Raw genomic sequence first — 19,227 nt, 5'->3', positions numbered from 1 at the left:
TATTGTTCCAAATACTAATTCTCTAACGCGCTCAAAGTGAAAGTCATCGATGGTAATGTTCTGGCCCATCCTGTCTCTGCTTTGGTTATTGCAGCTTATTTACAATATATACATGATAAAGCTTATTTACAATATACAGGGTGTCCCAGACTAATTTAGCCACGCTATATCTCTTAAACGAATAGAGATTTTCGAATGGGACAAAAAGTAGTCTATTCTACTTGTAATACACTTTAATACGGCGTAGAAAAAAATCATCCCCTAAATATTCATCCCTTAGTTACAACCCCTAACTTTAATTTTTTTAATAGCACCCTGTATATTTTTTTATAGTTTTGGATGTGGTCTTCTATCGTCTATTCAACACATTTTTTGAAAATAAAATCAGTTCGTAAATAACCAAGAAAATATCAGCTTAGTTTTGTTAATTATATGTCCCAGACTAATAATTTATCCAGGCTATATTTCTTAAACGAATAGAGATTTTCGAATAGGATAAAAACTGTTCTATTACATTTGTAATAGTACACTTTAATATGGCGTAGAAAAAAATTATCCCCTAAATATTCATCAATTAGTTACAACCCCTAACTTTATTTTTTTAAATAGCACCCTGTAAGTTAGGGATGAATATTTAGGGGATGACTTTTTTCTACGCCATATGAAAGTGTATTACAAATGGAATAGATCAATTTTTGGCTCATTCGAAAATCTCTATTCGTTTAAGAAATACAGCCAGGATAAATTAGTCTGGGACACATAATTAACAAAACTAAGCTGATATTTTCTTGGTTATTTACTAACCGATTTTATTTTCAAAAAATGTGTTGAATAGACGATAAAAGACCACATCCAAAAGTATAAAAAAATATACAGGGTGCTATTAAAAAAATTAAAGTTAGGGGTTGTAACTAAGGGATGAATATTTAGGGGATGATTTTTTCTACGCCATATTAAAGTGTATTACAAGTAGAATATATCACTTTTTGTCCCATTCGAAAATATCTATTCGTTTAAGAGATATAGCGTAGCTAAATTAGTCTGGGACACCCTGTATAGTCATGAGGAACTGTACATACTCCTACCTCGGATGGAGGCCCCTATGGGGAATAACAAATGACCATTAAAAAGTGTCTGCTCCCATTGTTTAATAATATACAGGGCGAATTTCGCATTTTGACAGAAATTTGTATTCGTCATAATTTTTGAGCAGTCAGATCGATGTGTCTCTTATTTTGGTCAATCGTTACACTATTACCACCTAATCAACTGATTTATTCAAACTAGAAAAAAATCAGGTCCGGCTTTAAAAAAATTAGTTCGTTTGGGCCTTAGAAAAAATTTCACCCTGTATACGCTTTTTGAAAACTCTAATATGAATTTTACAAATTAGACAAATAGGCAATATAAATGGCATATTTATTTTTTTCCGCACACGATTGCTTAATTTTTTTATAAAAAAATCAAATTTGACTATGAATTAAAAGTTTGGTAAAGTGAACCATAGATTTAACAAAATTAACTTTTATTACCAAAATTAATTTTTTTTGAACAAATATTTAATTTATGTTACCACCCAATCAACTGATTTATTCAAACTAGAAAAAAATCAGGCCCGGATTTAAAAAATAAGTTCGTTTTGGTCTTAGAAAAAATTTTACCCTGTATACGCTTTTAGAAAACTCTAATACGAATTTTACAAATTAGACAAATAGGCAATTAAAATGGCATATTTATTTTTTCCCCACACGATTACTTAATTTTTTTATTAAAATAATCAAATTTGACTATGAATAATTAAAAGTTTGGTAAAGTGAACCATAGATTTAAAAAAACTTACTTTAATTACAAAAATAAATTTTTTTTGAACAAATATTTAATTTATGTTAACACCCAATCAACTGGTTTATTCAAACTTGAAAAAAATCAGGCCCGGATTTAAAAAATAGTTCGTTTGGGTCTTAGAAAAAATTTCACCCTGTATACGTTTTTTAGAAACTCTAATATGAATTTTACAAATAAGACCAATAGACAATTAAAATGGCATACTTTTTCCCCACATGATTACTTAATTTTTTATTAAAAAATCAAATTTGACTATGCATAAAAAGTTTGGCAAAGTTTTTGCATAGATTTAAAAAAATTAACTTTTTTTACAAAAATTAATTTACAAAAACAACGTTTTTCTTAAAATTAAAAGTTTTAACATTTTTTTTCTATGACACGTCTAGATCTAAAACTCCCCATAACACTTCTTTTGGACTTTATAGTTTAACATTCATAGACGTGATCAAATAGATAAATTATAAATTTTTTCACTTAATTTTTACGATTTAACTTTGCAATTCACGAATCTGCACCTTTTATTTTTAAAAATTCATAACTTTTACGAGAAGAAGACTGAAAGTCTACAACAATTTTCATACTCTTCACAATGGTAAGAGATTATGTGCTGTAAAAATTTCAGAAAAAAAAAATATTAAAATGGAACAGAGTTGTAGCGAGTTAAACCGTGATTTCATTTTTTTTTTCATTTTTAGGTTAAAATTACGATTTTGACAAATTTGTTTTTTTAATTAAATATTAAGTAATCGTGTGCGGAAAAAATAAATATGCCATTTTAATTGCCTATTTGTCTAATTTGTAAAATTCATATTAGAGTTTTCAAAAAGCGTATACTGGGTGAAATTTTTTCTAAGACCAAAACGAACTAATTTTTTAAATCCGGGCCTGATTTTTTTCTAGTTTGAATAAATCAGTTAATTGGATGGTAACATAAATTAAATATTTGTTCAAAAAAAAATTAATTTTTGTAATAAAAGTTATTTTTTTTAAATCTATGGTTCACTTTACCAAACTTTTAATTCATAGTCAAATTTGATTTTTTTATAAAAAATTAAGGAATCGTGTGCGGAAAAAAATAAATATGCCATTTTAATTGCCTATTTGTCTAATTTGTAAAATTTATATTAGAGTTTTCAAAAAGCGTATACAGGGTGAAATTTTTTGTAAGACTCAAACGAACTAATTTTTTAAAGCCGGACCTGATTTTTTTTCTAGTTTGAATAAATCAGTTGATTAGGTGGTAATAGTGTCATGATTGGCCAAAATAAGAGACACATCGATCTGACCGTTCAAAAATTATGACGAACACAAATTTATGTCAAAATGCGAAACTCGCCCTGTATATTATTAAACAATGGGAGCAGACACTTTTTAATGGTCATTTGTTATTCCCCATAGGAGCCTCTATACGAGGTAGGAGTATGTACAGTTCCTCATGACTCACCCTGTATTGTTGTATAATTTTTTTATGGAAAAATTTTAGAAAATAAATTTATATCAGAGACCACGACATCATAGATTTTCATCACCCTGTATATGACCAAAAATTGTAAATGTTATAATTAGCTAGTAACCAGTGTTTTTCGCGGAAAGTGAAATCGTTGTGTGATTTGTTAATGGTTCTTTGAACGGATATACAATTATGCGGTAAAAATTAGAAAGTACATTTTATTTCGCGTTGGAATCGACAATAGGACATTTGTAAATAATTCGTAGAAGGAGAGACAATAAACAAATCTATTGAGTTTAGAATATAAGGTGTTTTGTTTAGCATATTGAAACAACGAAAAGTAATTTGGTATTTCCTAGAATTTAACAAAATGGAAAAGTTGTATACAAAATTAATGGGTTCTTAAAAAATGAAAATATGGATGTAGTGGGTAGAGAGTATATTTGTGATTGGCGGAGAAAGATATATGGTGGGGATGAGAGTGTTGAGTCTGATTTTGAGGAGGGAAAAAATGGTCACTGTGTAATTAATGTCTGGAGAAGACAGTCCAGTTTTTAAAAAGTGAGAAGTCGGTGTAAAGTGGTGAAATTGGCCTTTGCGAGCAGATCGTGGTGAAACGAAATCGTTGACCGAGTTGAGAAGTTAATTTTCCTTGTGTCCGAGGAGATTCATGTGTTCTGTCTAGAACGAGTAGCCGGTGGGTATCAATTTGCACAAGATATCGAGCAGAGAGAAAACTGAATAGAGCTGCTAGGAAGCAAGTGTGAGAGAATCGAAGGCTGCGCAATCCAGGAAGAAGAAATAAAGAAGAAACAAAAAGGTTAGTCAGAAATTTTGTGAAACGGAGAGAGTTTCTTTTATATCCGCACCATATTTGTTTATTTTTGTATTGAGCATTTCTATAGCATAATTTAGTCATTCCAAAATTTAAAGAAGAAATAAGTAATCAATTCAAAAGCAGAAAAGTAAATTTTAGTATTTTTCTAACAATAGTCTAACGAATTATTTAAATATTTTTTTTTTAAACAAAGGAGATATCAGAATTAAAGCTTAATTTATTAGATGAGAAAAAGTTGCAACAGATACCCCAGGCTGTGGGTGAAAAATAGGTCGATTTCAGGATATAATTCAGGAATTTTTGAAACCTATCAGGTGTTGTAAAGAACGATGCCAGGAATAACTTCTACTAAAATGTAACCAAAAATATTGTGCGCTTTTTTTTAATTGCGATTTTCATTTGTTAAATTTGCAATTTTTATTGATTTTTAATTTTGCAGCTTAGGATATTGATTTTAGAGAAAAACTTTTTAAAAGAAAGTTGTAGTAAATTAAAAAACCTACAATTTGAGGTACGGTAAGTTTAATTTGGTTAATTGGTTATTGCAAAACAGCCTGCGAAAGGTGCAAAATGACCGTTTTTTACAATTGCATTATTTATTGTACAAATATTTTTTTATTTTTTAAAGCTTTAAAATAAAGATCTTTCAATTTCAAACATAAAAAAAAATTGTAAAGCCAGATTAACGAATTTGTTGCTTAGATATTATAAATTGTTTATCCCAAGAGGTCAAATGTCGAAGGCTATAACTTTTTGAAAAAAAAAATCGTAGAGAGTTGGTGAAACATCTAATCTCCTTCTAAAGAGTTATACTTTCATATTCTGATGTAAATAAATGCGTAAAACATTTTTAAACCTCTAATTTTTGGGTTTGAAAATAAGGGGGCAAATTTCGTTATAAACATTTAGAGCTGAAGCGGCCCTGTACATCCTATGAGTTTTTAACTTACAGATTATTGTTGCTAAAGATGAAACAAAGATTTATAAAAAAATTAAAAATTTCTACGACCCACTGAAGCCGAGATAATTTTTGGGTTTGGAAATAAGGGGGCATATTTCGTTATAAACATTTAGAGCTGAAGCGGCCCTGTACATCCTATGAGTTTTTAACTTACAGATTATTGTTGCTGAAAACAAATCGAAGATTTATAAAAAAATAAAAATGTTCTACAACCAACTGAAGCCGAGATAATTGTTTTTTTTTTCTTAAGTCGTAGTGCCTTTATTTATAACAATGAAGATATTATTTTACAGTCATTGACTAAAGAAAGACTTATATTATCTTAAAATAAAAATTATTATAAAATATAGTTACATTTAATTATTAAAAATTATTTTTAAAATCGGTGCATTTGCGAGCGGCCGAATTTTGCAAATCGCCCGGCTCGCTTCAAATCCGCGCGGTCGGAAAATTTTTACGTAGCTTGTATTAAATTTGGAGAGAAAACAATTTAATAATACTACCATTATAATATACGGTCTATTTACCACTGTATTTGTTTTTCTTGATAAACTTTTATATGTTAATTTATTAAAATATTTTAATTTTTTCATTGTTATATAAAAATAATGTTCCTTCTTACTATAATATAGAATATAAAACTTTTTCTTCTTGTAGTGATTATTCTTTTTGGATTTCACATATAAAAGATTATCAAGAAAAACAAATACAGTGGTAAATAGACTGTATATCATAATGGTAATATTATTAAATTGTTTTCTGTCAAAATTTAATACAAGTTACGTAAAAATTTTCCGAGCGCGCGGATTTGAAGCGAGCCGAGCGATTTGCAAAATTCGGCCGCTTGCAAAAGCACCGATTTAAAAAATAATTTTAATAATTAAATGTAATTCTATTTTATAATAATTTTTATTTTAAGATAACATAAGTCTTTCTTTAGTCAATGACTGTAAAATAAATTCTTAATTATTATAAATAAAGGTACTATGATTTAAGAAAAAAAAAACAATTATCTCGGCTTCAGTTGGTTGTAGAAAATTTTAATTTTTTTATAAATCTTCGTTTCATCTTCAGCAACAAAAATATGTAAGTTAAAAACTCATAGGATGTACAGGGCCGCTTCAGCTCTAAATGTTTATAACGAAATTTGCCCCCTTATTTTCAAATCCAAAAATTACAGGTTTACAATTGTTTTACGCATTTATTTACATCAGAACATGAAAATATAACTCTTTCAAAGGAGATTGGATGTTTCACTAACTTTCTACGATTTTTTTTCAAAAAGTTATAGCCTTCGACATTTGACCTCCTGGGATAAACAATTTATAATATCTAAGCAACAAATTCGTTAATCTGCTTTTAAAATTTTTTTTTATGTTTGGAATCGAAAGATCTTCATTTAATGCTTTAAAAAATATAAAAAAATTATTTGTACAATAAATAATGCAATTGTAAAAAACGGCCATTTTGGACCTTTCGCAGGCTGTTTTGCAATAACCAATTAACCAAATTAAACTTACCGTACCTCAATTTGTAGGTTTTTTAATTTACTACAACTTTCTATTAAAAAGTTTTTCTCTAAAATCAATATCCTAAGCTACAAAATTAAAAATTAATAAAAATTGCAAATTTAACAAATGAAAATCGCAATTAAAAAAAAGCGCACAATATTTTTGGTTACATTTTAGTAGAAGTTATTCCTGGCATCGTCCTTTACAACACCTGATAGGTTTCAAAATTTCCTGAATTATATCACGTTTTTTCACCCACAGCCTGGGGTAAGAATTAAAATTTAGTATAATTTTTAAATCTTACATTTATGGTATATTGGATAAATAAAAAATATTTATAACATTTATATGACATCGAGTGTGTTTAATTTTCCTGTTTTGTCCCTGGATGAAGTAAGCAACTAGAGATACTAGAAGCCACAAACCTAAGATAATGCATTAAAATTAAAATAGCCATGAGAATAAAATTTATTAGAGAATTCAATTTAATTTTGGTTTTGTTTTACATAAGTAATAATTAAAATAATTAAGTAATTAACCAAAATAAGAATTTGCTTATCAATCTCATAAAAAGAGAGAAATACAGAGCATAACAATATATTTCGTTTTACTTTCATTGATCAGGAACCCCATCTTCTCTGCTTATCTATCGAACCTGACAAAAGTCTCCTTCCTCCTTAATCTTGTGTTTTCTATTAAATCGATATCGTTTGCAAATGTAACAGTAAGTTTGGTTCTTCTCTATGAAACACTGTAGTCAGTTTTTTCGATTCTTGGACTTCTCATTATGTGTTCCAGGTCTAAGTTGAAGAGTAGTGGTGAAAGTGCATCTCCCTGTTTTAGTCCATGGTTTATTTCAAATGTCTCCAAGTATTGTTGTCCAACTCTCACCCTCACTTTACCTATAATATCGTTAACGTTCCATACACATCCGTATCAAAGTAACCAGTCTAGGCCTGCCGGCCTGCATGCTCTATCAAATACTTGTTTAAAATCTATAAATATCTGATGAAGCTCACGATCAAAACGATGTTCCGTTCCGGTGTTATATTGGTGATTTATCTCAAGAGAATCTACCTTTTTTCATTTTGTTAATGAATTAATAATTCCACTTCTTTCTTTTTAATACGCAGTTTTAAGGTTTTCAACCTATGTCTTACGCTGAACTTCTACAGGATAAAAAATCTAGAACAAAAAATATTTATGACAATGTGTCCAAAATAAGACGATTTTAATAAGCTAATGTTTTAGAAGATAGGCGAAACCCAAGAGACTCCGTTTTCAAACAAATAAATATTCAAAAGTAAAATATTTTAGATTTCTTAAGTCGGAAACAAATTCTCACTTATACCTATACTCTATCCTTCTAAAATTTGCAAGGAAAAATGGCGATAAATGCATAGACGTGGGGAATCTATAATATGCATTTCACAGCACATCAATTTATCAAGGTAACGATCAACAAGATTGGCTAGTTTCAGAATTTATTCCCTTACCAAATAAACAAGCAGCGAAAAAGTGCGGAGAATATAGGCTAATATAAGTCTAATTTGCTTTAAAAGCCATGCATTAAAACTTTTTCTTAAAATTATACATCGCAGAATATACAAACTATGCGAAGAGAGAATACAAGACACACAGTTTGGATTCATGAAAGGCGTAGGTACAAAAATAGTCTAAGAGCTAGTGAACCCTCCGACTAACGGTCTTCCTGTAAGGCTAGAAATTTGTATAGTGATAATTCATAGCACACCAAGGCTAAAAACCATAACCTGGCAGGCATTAGCCCTGCATGTGTATCTACCAGGTGAATCGAAAAGTGCCTAGTTAAGGGGAAAAAAAACTTTCTCCTGTAAAGTTCAAATTTAAGTATGTGTTTGAGTAAGTCATTTAGAAAAAATGTGTACAATGACAGGCGATTCTGAGCAGCATAAGACCTTGCCAGGCGAGGGGAAAGATTAGGTTTTTTTCCTAATCTTTTTTTTTTTGTATCGAACAAAGTTCTTTTAGGTTTTTGAATCATTCTAAACACAAAAGGTCTTTAGTGACTTTTCTCTTAGGTTAGTAGTTTTTGAAATATAAGCGATTAAAAGTTTAAACATTGCGAAATCGGCCATTTTTAACCCTGAATCGGACATTTAACTGAAAATTTCAATGTTGCCAAGGTAGGTAGATATTCTCTAAACATCTATTGATGATATCCCGAGGAGTTTTTTTGCAATACAATATCGATACAATAACCCCTTTGTTTTTAAATTGCTAATCAAGCGGGCGCGATACTGTAGTATAAAGTGAGGACGTTTGAGTTTGCATAAATTCATTATCTCGAGAATGAGTAAATTTGAAGGGAAATCCTCAGACAGGTCAATTTTTATTTTTAAATTAGGACTTTTTGAATGGGTGTAGGAGTCTTGTGATAACTCATTTGAAAGCATATTTAATTATCTATTCAGTAATAATATTAATATTAACATAATTATTTATACAGTGTGTGCAACAATTTTTCTTTTTTTGTGTAAATTAATTGAATAAAAAATTTTTTTTTGGACACACTGTATAAACAATAATTATGTTAATGTTTATATTACTGAATAGAGAATTAAATAACCTTACAAATGAGCTATCACACAACCCCTACCCCTATTCAAAAAAATCATCGATTACTTCAGTATTATATATATGCCAAAAAGTCCTAATTTAAAAATAAAAATCGACATGTCTGAGGATTTCTCTTCAAATTTGCCCATTCTCGAGATAATGAATTTATGCAAACTCAAACGTCCTCAGTTATACTACATTGTCGCACTCGCACTCGCTTGATTAGCAATTAAAAAATAAAAGGGTTTTCGATATTGTATTGCAAAAAACTCTTCGGGATTTCATCAATCGATTTTAAAGAATATCTACCTACCTTGGCAACATTGAAATTTTTAGTTAAATGCACGATTCAGGGTTAAAAATGTCCGCTTTCGCAATTTTTAAATTTTTAATCGCTTATATGTCAGAAACTATTAACCTAAGAGAGAATTCACTAAAGACCTTTTGTGTTTGGAATGATTCAAAAAACCTAAAAAACGTTGTTCGATGCAAAAAAAAATAATTTTGGAAAATAACCCTAATCTTTCCCCTCGCCTGGCAAGGTCTTATGCTGTTCAGAATCGTCTGTCATTGTACACATTTCTTCTAAATGACTTACTCAAACACATACTTAAATTTGAACTTTACAGGAGAAAGTTTTTTTTCCTAACTATGCACTTTTCGATTCATCTGGTAGATACACTTGCAGGCTGATGCCTGCCAGGTCATGGTTTTTAGCTTTGGTGTGCTATGAGTTATCACTATACAAATTTCTAGCCTTACAGGAAGACAGTTTAAACAGACAAAAAGATGCACAGTTTAGTCTACAGATATTATTTCAAAGATGAGCGGTCGTGGAGTAACGGCATATTCGCTGGCCACATACGCCAGTGCACGTGGGTTCGAGCCCTGCCAAAGACAAACTATTTTCATTTCCAAAAACGACACGAGCAGTCTCACCGTGCCTCGGAGAGCACGTTAAGCCGTCGGTCCCCCTGGGCTAGTGTACATCGGCACTAGTTACTTGAAACAGGGTTAAAGATGTAAATGGAGGCGGAACTGTCCGAAAGGATCTCGCCGGCAAAAATGCCCATACGATATTATTATTATTATTATTATATTTCAAAAATGCAAAGATATGACTTGCGATATTTACACCTGCTTTGTGGACTACCAAAAAGCATGTGATACAGTTCAACACCGAAAAATGATAGATATTCTAACAAAAGTCCAAATGGATAATAAAGACCGGTGTATAATACAAAAGTTATACTGGAGCCAATCAGCCAGAATAAGAACAAATCTTGGAGATGAACTAACAGAAGCGATCCAGATTCTACGAGGCGTTAGACAGGGATGTATACTTTCACCTATATTATTTAACCTATATTCAGAGGAAATATTTAGTGAAGCCTTGGAAAATTGCGAACATGGAATACTCCTAAATGGAGAACGCCTAAACAGCATCCGATATGCAGATGACACCGTAATTTTTAAGACAGTTTGAACAGTTTACAGCAACTAATAGATAAAGTAAATGGAGAAGGTGGAATATTTGGACTACAAGTAAACCTATCACAAATAAAATTTATGGTCATCAGCAAAAATAAAATTAGAGACGTCCAACTGCTTATCAAGAATACACCAGTGAACCGAGTAAAATAGTATACCTATCTTGGAACAGTAGGAAATGAATAATGGGATCACTCACAAGAAGTAAATTGTAGAATAGAAAAAGCTAGGAGTGCATTCAGTGACATGGCCAAACTCTTTAAAAGCCACAACCTTAATCTGGAGATAAAAGTAAGGCTCGTACGATGATATAATTAATATTATACTACGGAGTTGAGATCCTGGACACTTACTGAAGCGCTTGAGAAAAAAATTAAAGCCTTCTAGATGTGGCTATACAGGCGAATTCAAAGGATATCGTGGGTGGACAAGAAAACCAACGAGACTGTATTACGGAGAATGGGGAAAGAACGATAGGTTATGTATACCATTAAAAGGAGAAAGTTAGAATATCTCGGACACATAATGAGAAACGGCACTAAATACAGCTTACTGAAGGTGATCTTTCAAGGAAAAGTATTCGGAAAGCGAGAAATTGAGAGAAGAAGAATATCATGGTTAAAAAACGTGAGGAAATGGTCCTCCACAACAACAACAAATCTATTTAAAGTATCAGTTAATAAAATAATTATAGCCAGAATCCTGAATTTAGAAGCCAGAATTATAGTCAGGTCCTACCTACAGAAATGTTAAAGCTCATAAATGAAGAAAACATTGAAATACTGGTCAAACTTTTCAATGATGTTTATTCAACTGGTGATATCCCTGAAGATTGGTTAAAGTCCGAATTCATAACCCTACCAAAAAAACAACGTCCGAAAAACTGTAGCGATTATAGAATGATAAGCCTTATGAGCCACACTTTAAAAATCTTTCTACGTATCATCCACAGTAGAATCAGAGATAAATGTGAAGAAGACCAGGATCACAATTTGGCTTCAGAAATGGACTGGGAACCCGGGACGCACTCTTTGCACTAAATGTATTATTGCAGACTATGAGAAGGCATTTGATCGGGTGCAACATCACAAATTAATTAAAATATTAAAGGAAAAAGGAGTTGATAGTCAAGATGTATACGAATCATAGAAAATTATACGGGCGTCAAACAGCGACAGCTTGCATAAATGGAAAATCAACAGAAATATGCAAAATACAAAGAGGTGTCAGACAGGGTTGTATACTGTCCCCCAGTGGCGGCTCGTGATTTTTACAATAGGGAAGGCTATACCTAACTGTAAAATATCTAGACAAATTTGCACTAGCAAAAAAATGCGCAAAAAATGTAATTTAAGGCCCCATTTTTTGACCATTTTTTATTTATATTTCATAATATTATCCTAATTCATAATTTCATGGTATCATATCATTTTAAAAATAGTTAGTCTAATTGTAAAAGTTTAATACCAAAGTTTGTGTCGTTTATTTGTTAACAATTCCATCTATTTGTAAATAGATACCTCGCATATCAAAATAAATGCAGATTTGAAGTTTTGCAGTCCATACATAATGAAGCTTCAAATTTTTTAAGATACTCAACTGAATTTTTTAATTCTAAACGCGGCCTACTGCGAATTCAAAAACACCATAAATTACCGATATTTTGCTTTGAGTTAGATATATATCGGAAAAAGTTATTTGAGCAAGTTGTTCCAAATATTATTATAACACCACATACCAAATTTCATAACAAAATTCGCAATTTTAGATTTTTCATTATTTTTAGTCAGGACCCTAAAATTCGTTGTCCTGAGACGCACGCAACCACGCAACGGAGCCGAGAAGCTATTCTGCCTCCCTTGGTATATCTCCGGGCAGCGTGTGATGGCACCGTAGATGCCACTGTTAGGAGACCGGGTCTCCTTAAAGGCCTGCTGCGCTGCACGGAGCATTAGCAACGGAGACTGCTGGGCTTCTCGGCTCCGTGCTCCGTTCATGCATCTCGGGATAACCCAGGGTCCTGCCTACAATAATATGTAATAAAACTGAGACGCGATCATGCATTCTAATGCTAATGCTCCGTACGTATGGATAATTAGTGATAATATGGAATTTACACGTTGTATAATAGTGAGAGTGCTTGTTATTTTCGCGATTCATGATAAACAAAACAGTGTAGAGTGTGTAAAAATTTATGGGGAGGCTGAGCCTCCCTTGCCTTTTCTGACGAGCCGCCACTGCTGTCCCCACTGTTATTCAAATTATATTCAGATAGAATATTTAAGGAAGCGCTGCATAATTTGGAATGGGGTGAAAAAGTTAATGGCATTCTGATAAATACATTCAGATATGCAGACGATACAGTTATTTTAAGTGATGCTATGAATGGATTACAACACCTTTTAAATGCCATTGACACAGTGGGAAGAGAGTTTGGCCTAAACATAAACTGTTCAAAAACAAAATACATGGTATTTAGCCGTTTGGCCCATCAAGATTCACGGTTGTTGATGGTCATATAATTCAAAGAGTACTCAGTTTTAAATATCTTGTTTGCCATATTACTGAACAACTAGATCCAGATAAAGAGATAAAATGTAGAATCGAGATAGCCCGCACGACATTTTTAAAAATGAGGTCATTCTTCTGTAATGATAACTTGCAACTTACACTTCGAAAGCGCATGATTAAATGTTATATTTGGTCAGTCCTCTTGTATGGTGTCGAAGCATGGACATTAAAAATATCGTTTTTATTAATCGTTTTATTAATCGTTTTTATTAATCGTTTGGAGGCCTTTGAAATGTGGCTGCACAGACGTACACTGAAAATACCATGGACGGCTATGCTGACAAATGTGGCAGTCCTTAAGAGAGCAAATGCTGCCCGCGAGCTGCTTGATAACGTCAAAATATAGAAAGATGGTCTATTTTGGACCTAAAATCGAAGGACACAGAGGAATTGGTAGAAAGCAGGCCACTTGGTTGAAGAATATCAGGGAGTGGACAGGAATAAAGAAAGCAGAACAACTATTTAGAATAACTCGAGACAGAGACAGTTTCGCCATGTTAATCGCCAACGTCAAGGGGACTTGATAGGGCACGTTAAGAAGAAGATAGCCAGAATGATCGCCAATATTCGAAACTAATAAAAACAGGTAAGTGAGTAAAAACGCAGAGACTACAAACCATACATACTCATAGACGTTTCACGTAAATTGTCAAGGTCAAGACAGCAAATTAGTTATCATTCCAATCCAGAGATGTCGCTGTCAGTCAATTCTCTTGTCATATTTAACAACTGACAGTTGACAATTAAATTAATTTTTGTTATTTACTTTTTATTTTACAGTTTGTTGCTTAAATATTTTATTATAGTGGTGTTACGTTTTTAATTAGATTTAATCACAATTTTAATCAATTGTATTAACCTCCTCTCCGTTTTTATGAGTAGAATTTTTAGTTTACATTGATCATCCCGTGTTGTGTTTTTCCACGTTTAAAAAACAATATAATAGATCCTGAAACAGTTTATTCCAATAGACAAGTGTGTCATCAACATTTCGGGCCTATATATTTTTGGAAGTTTGTTAAAGATTATAAGGTAATATTTATCTAAACAATCACCCTACAAGATTCTTTCAAAAATTTTCATTCAACTCAATATGTGCTTTCACGTGACACATGGCAGTAGTGTTTGGCATTTTGAAAACAAATTGGAACATTTGAAGTTTTCAGTAAAATATTGAATAAAACATTGAATTGACCTTCTGTTGTTTTAATTTCCTGCTAAATTTCATCAAAAATCCCGCAAAATTTATAATTTGAAATTCCCACGTAACTAAAATTTGTCAATTTAGTTCCCATTCCAATCAAGAGATGGCGTTAATTCGATCCGAAAGATTAACATGGTCGTGAAACGTCTATGAGTATGTAGGGGAGACTGTTGTACCTAGAGCCACTTTTTTTAAATTTTCGTCTAGAAAAAAAGTGGATATTTTTTTCAGGGATTTTACGTATTTGGTAAATTCTATACACATTTGTCCAATATAGGAAGAGATTAGATAAAAAATACAAAAAAATAAAGTGCATATTTAAACAAAAATGACAGGCTTACATGGCGGCCCAAGGTGCACGAGGTCATGTACCTTGAGACAAGCCTCCTGTACCTTGGGCCGCCAGTAAAAAAAGAGAACAAAACTGAAAGTTGTAACGGTTTGAGTTGGCCCCATATTTTCCATTTCACGATCGGTTACATATAGGAGCCCAAAAAATCTTGATCTGAAAATTTTTCGCTGTCTAAGGGATATATTCCAGAAGCTCTAAAGCCGCTAATAATATTGCTGGGGGTGAAAGCTCCAGGATAAGCTTTCCCAATGACTTCGGCCACTGAGTAGATATCAAAGGTTTTTCCACCATTACTAAACAACCAAGAATCACCTCCTTGGCTATAAAAGGTTTTGAGGGGCGCATATACTGTCAAATCAAGTGGTTGAAGTTTGTTCGAAGTGTAAGGAGGAAAGGTAATCATTAAAGTTCCCGCATTGGATGCTTTTTCTACTGCTTCGATAGACAGGTGAGATTCGTGATTATCTAAAAATAATATCACTCGTTCGTCCTTTGAACACTTGACATGCTGGATGAAGTGGTCCAGAAATTTCAGAAACAGTTGATCATTTGACCACCCTGAGGCCGTTGCAACTCCGACGGTTCCTGGAGGAGCCCCAAAAATTATTCTATCTTTCAAAAACACCCTAGGAAAAATCAACATAGGTGGGATGTAGTTTCCTGTAGCACTTATCGCTGCTACTCTCGGCCGATATAGCACTACCAAGTTGTTTAATTCCTTTGAAAGCAACTATTTTTGACTGCGATTGAACAGTGCTTACACCGGTCTTATCTAAGTTCCAAATTCTGTTAGGAGGAATTACTATAAATCGACTGTGGACGGTTTTGATGTTGTCAAAAATTTTTTTGACATTGACCCTGTTGAAACTGGTTGACCTACTGAGACTTGTTGCTTCGGGTTTTCGAATTGACAATACGTCCTTATGCCTTTTCAAAAAGCCTCTCATCCACTCTTCACCGGCAATTTTTTTGTGTGCCAAGAATCTGGAAATTTCTTATTATTGGCGACAGCATATTTGTAAGCTAGCTGTCTTACGCCTTTCTTAGATAAACCGTACTGCATTAAAGCAATCTTTTTTATATATTCAACTAAGCAAGTTTCCTCTATGTCAGTAAACACTTGGCGTACAGCATAATTTACAGAATAGTGATATTCTCCTCCTTCTGGTTCTTGAAATTTTCTGGCCTCTCTAGCAAGTGTAGCACGGCTAATCTTAATAACTTTGGAAGCCTGTCTACAGCTAATACGTTTTGTTGGATCCTCATGGAATATAGACTCCAAAGCCCCCTTTAACAATTCAGGATTAATCGCTTCTCGCTTTTTTCCAGTCTTGCTACGTGGCATAATGAGAGGTTATATCCTGCAAGTAAAAAAAAAACGAAATAAATACCTAGCTATAATTTAAATTTTAAAAAACATTAATGTCCGACTGGTGTATTATTTAATAAATAATGACATGATTTGACGTGAGTTAAAAACTCAAGTTTCACCAAACTATTTAATTATCTATACGAAAACCAAAGGCTCGTGTACCTTCGGCCATGGGTCGTGTACCTTGGGCCATGGCCCAAGGTACAGGATGTGTTTCTGGCCCAAGGTACAAGAGGGTACACTTTTTTAGAAAAACAAATCTCTAACTTAGAGGTTATGTTTAAAACAAACAACACAAATAAATAAATACTTACCAGTAAACTGTTGATATAACTATACACTCAAATTATTAAAAACACTATCTTGTATTACAATACTGGCATTCAAATTTTTCAAAAATATTTACTTTTAAGTCTCAAAACTAACTTTTGTTGCGCAAAACCTCAGTTTGCCGCGGATTTACATCAGACTAAAATTTTGACGTAGCGGCAACCATAAGCAAATGATTTAGTTTGTTCTGGTGTTAGTACTTGGAGACACTGGTTTTAAATTTGAAGTGGCCCAATGTACAACGGCCTAAAGGTACAACAGTCTCCCCTATGATTTGTGGCAGAAACCACTACCATCCGTCTGTGGTCCATTTCAACCTCTTGGTATTTTCAGGACAGCCTGTAGTGGTTCTCTGAATCGAAATCAAATATTTTCGCCCAATATGCCAATTACAATCAAATTATTAACAAACAGACGCAATAGCGACATCTAATAAAAGATAGGCCAAACTCCAACTAGAAAGAGACTCCATTTTCAAACAAATAAATATTTCTTAAGTCGAAAACAAATTCTAACTACCTATACCCATACCTATACCTTATGCTTTTAAAATTTGCAAGAAAAAAGGGCGATAAATGCATAGACGTGGGGAATCTATAATATGCATTCCACAACACATCAATTTATCAAGATAAAGATCAACAAATCTGCTTCCTAGTACTCAGTACGTGAGTAAAAACGCAGGTAGGTAAAGGCAGATTTAATTATGATTCAGAGACCACTATCATATGTCTGTCCCAGGCAACCAAATAACGTTTACAAAACGTTGAAAAGACGTCATAATTATCACTAAACCACGTCAGTTTATCACGTTTTTTCGACGTCGAAAGTCACGTGAATTTATCCCACCAGAATTGACGTCATTTTTATCATGTTTTAACCTACGTGATATCAATAACGTAGTTTTTATGTCGTGTTTAGATTATTTTTCATTTTATGGTTTTAAAAATACATAACAATTATTCGTACGGGCATTGTTGGTATAACAATTTTTCATTTAACTGTTTTAAATTTAGCCCATACGCTGAAAGTAAAACCAAATGGAAGACTATCTAAAATGTATAGAATTACAATACCCTCAATGCAACAAATATCGAATTTTCACTTTTTATATAGGTATAGGTACCTACTGTGTCAAAACTGAAACAACATATAAACTAATAAATAATATAATTTATTAACAAATTAATTTAATTAAACTCGATAACACATGATTAGTTCATGAACAGAAAATAAACACCAAAAACAAAAAAATAACATTATAACCTCAAACAGTTTTCAAGAAGAATTATTGCATTAAACTATCTCACTTGAGAAAAAACGAACACTTAAGCTCCTTCCAATTTTGTGACGTCAGACTTGGGCTATCAAATGAAAACGTGTTAAACGTATTTTAACGTCATTAATTTTACGTATTTAAAATCACCTACAAAAGACGTTTCCACGACGTAATGTTCAAACATGTGTATATATTCAACCAAAAACTGACGTTTCCTTGACGTTATTGACGTCACTTGGTTGCCTGCGATGGTCCATTTCAAACTCTTGGTATCTTCAGGATAGCGTGTAGTGATTATCAGGCTGTTTTTTAAACAAAATTATATTTAGAATTTATAGATACTGATTTTTAAAAATCCACAAGGAAAAAGTTTTCCTGTAGTTGGCTGTATACCATGTAATACAAAAAAACAGTAAAATCCTTTATATGATATGATTTTTAAGTTATTTAAATTTAAATATTTTTCCTTTTTGGAAGAATCCATACATTAAGAAATTGTTTAAAATATGCGCATTTATTATGTTTAATTTATAGGTATTATCTGTTGTTACAGGATGAAGAAATGAAAACTTTTTGCAAATATCCATGTCCTGCAATATCAAAAACATTACATATCGGTAAGTTTTTATAATATCCTAAGGCCTAAGGTGTTATCCTAAAGTATGTATAGACAAGCTCGCCGCGCACTTCGCGCCGTGACTTCGTGGCGCCGACAGAAGTTGGATCGTGATGCGCCGTGTGCGCACCGTTTGTGCGCCACTTGAAAACACGTACTACTAATCTAACAAACGCGCCACAAACGCGCAGCGAACACACGGCGCGAAGTGCGTGGCGCGCATATCTATACGTACCTTTATGTCTCGTTTATACTTTAAATACTCGTTTTTATACTCGTTTAAATAATCTTGTGATACTGAAAAAACAGGCAAGAGAAAAAAAGCAGATCAGATAAATAATAATAATATAATATCGTATGGCATTTTTGCCGGGGAGATCCTTTCGGATAGTTCCGGCGCCAATTACATCTTTAACCCTGTTTCAAGTAACTAGTGCCGATGTACACTAGCCCAGGGGGACCGACGGCTTTACGTGCTCTCCGAGGCACGGTGAGACGGCTCGTGTCATTATTGGAAATGAAAATGGTTTGTCTTTGGCAGGGCTCGAACCCACGTGCACTGGCGTATGAGGCCAGCGGTATTGCCGTTACTCCACGGCCGCTCAAGATCAGATAATATTGGTTAAAGACTTAGAGCCTGCTAAAGGAGCGATCTAATAAAGGCGAAAGATCTAACGAAAACAGTATTATGAAATTTAAAACTGGGAGTAGAAATTAGAACTATGTATTGAGATGCTACGTATTCTCTACCCTTTTATATGGAGTTGAAGCCTGGACAATTACGAACGAAACTGAAAAAATACTTGCCC

This window comes from Diabrotica virgifera, chromosome 3, assembly GCF_917563875.1.
Source record: "Diabrotica virgifera virgifera chromosome 3, PGI_DIABVI_V3a".
NCBI classification, from domain to species: domain Eukaryota; kingdom Metazoa; phylum Arthropoda; class Insecta; order Coleoptera; family Chrysomelidae; genus Diabrotica; species Diabrotica virgifera.
Note: the sequence above shows the minus strand (reverse complement) of the source record.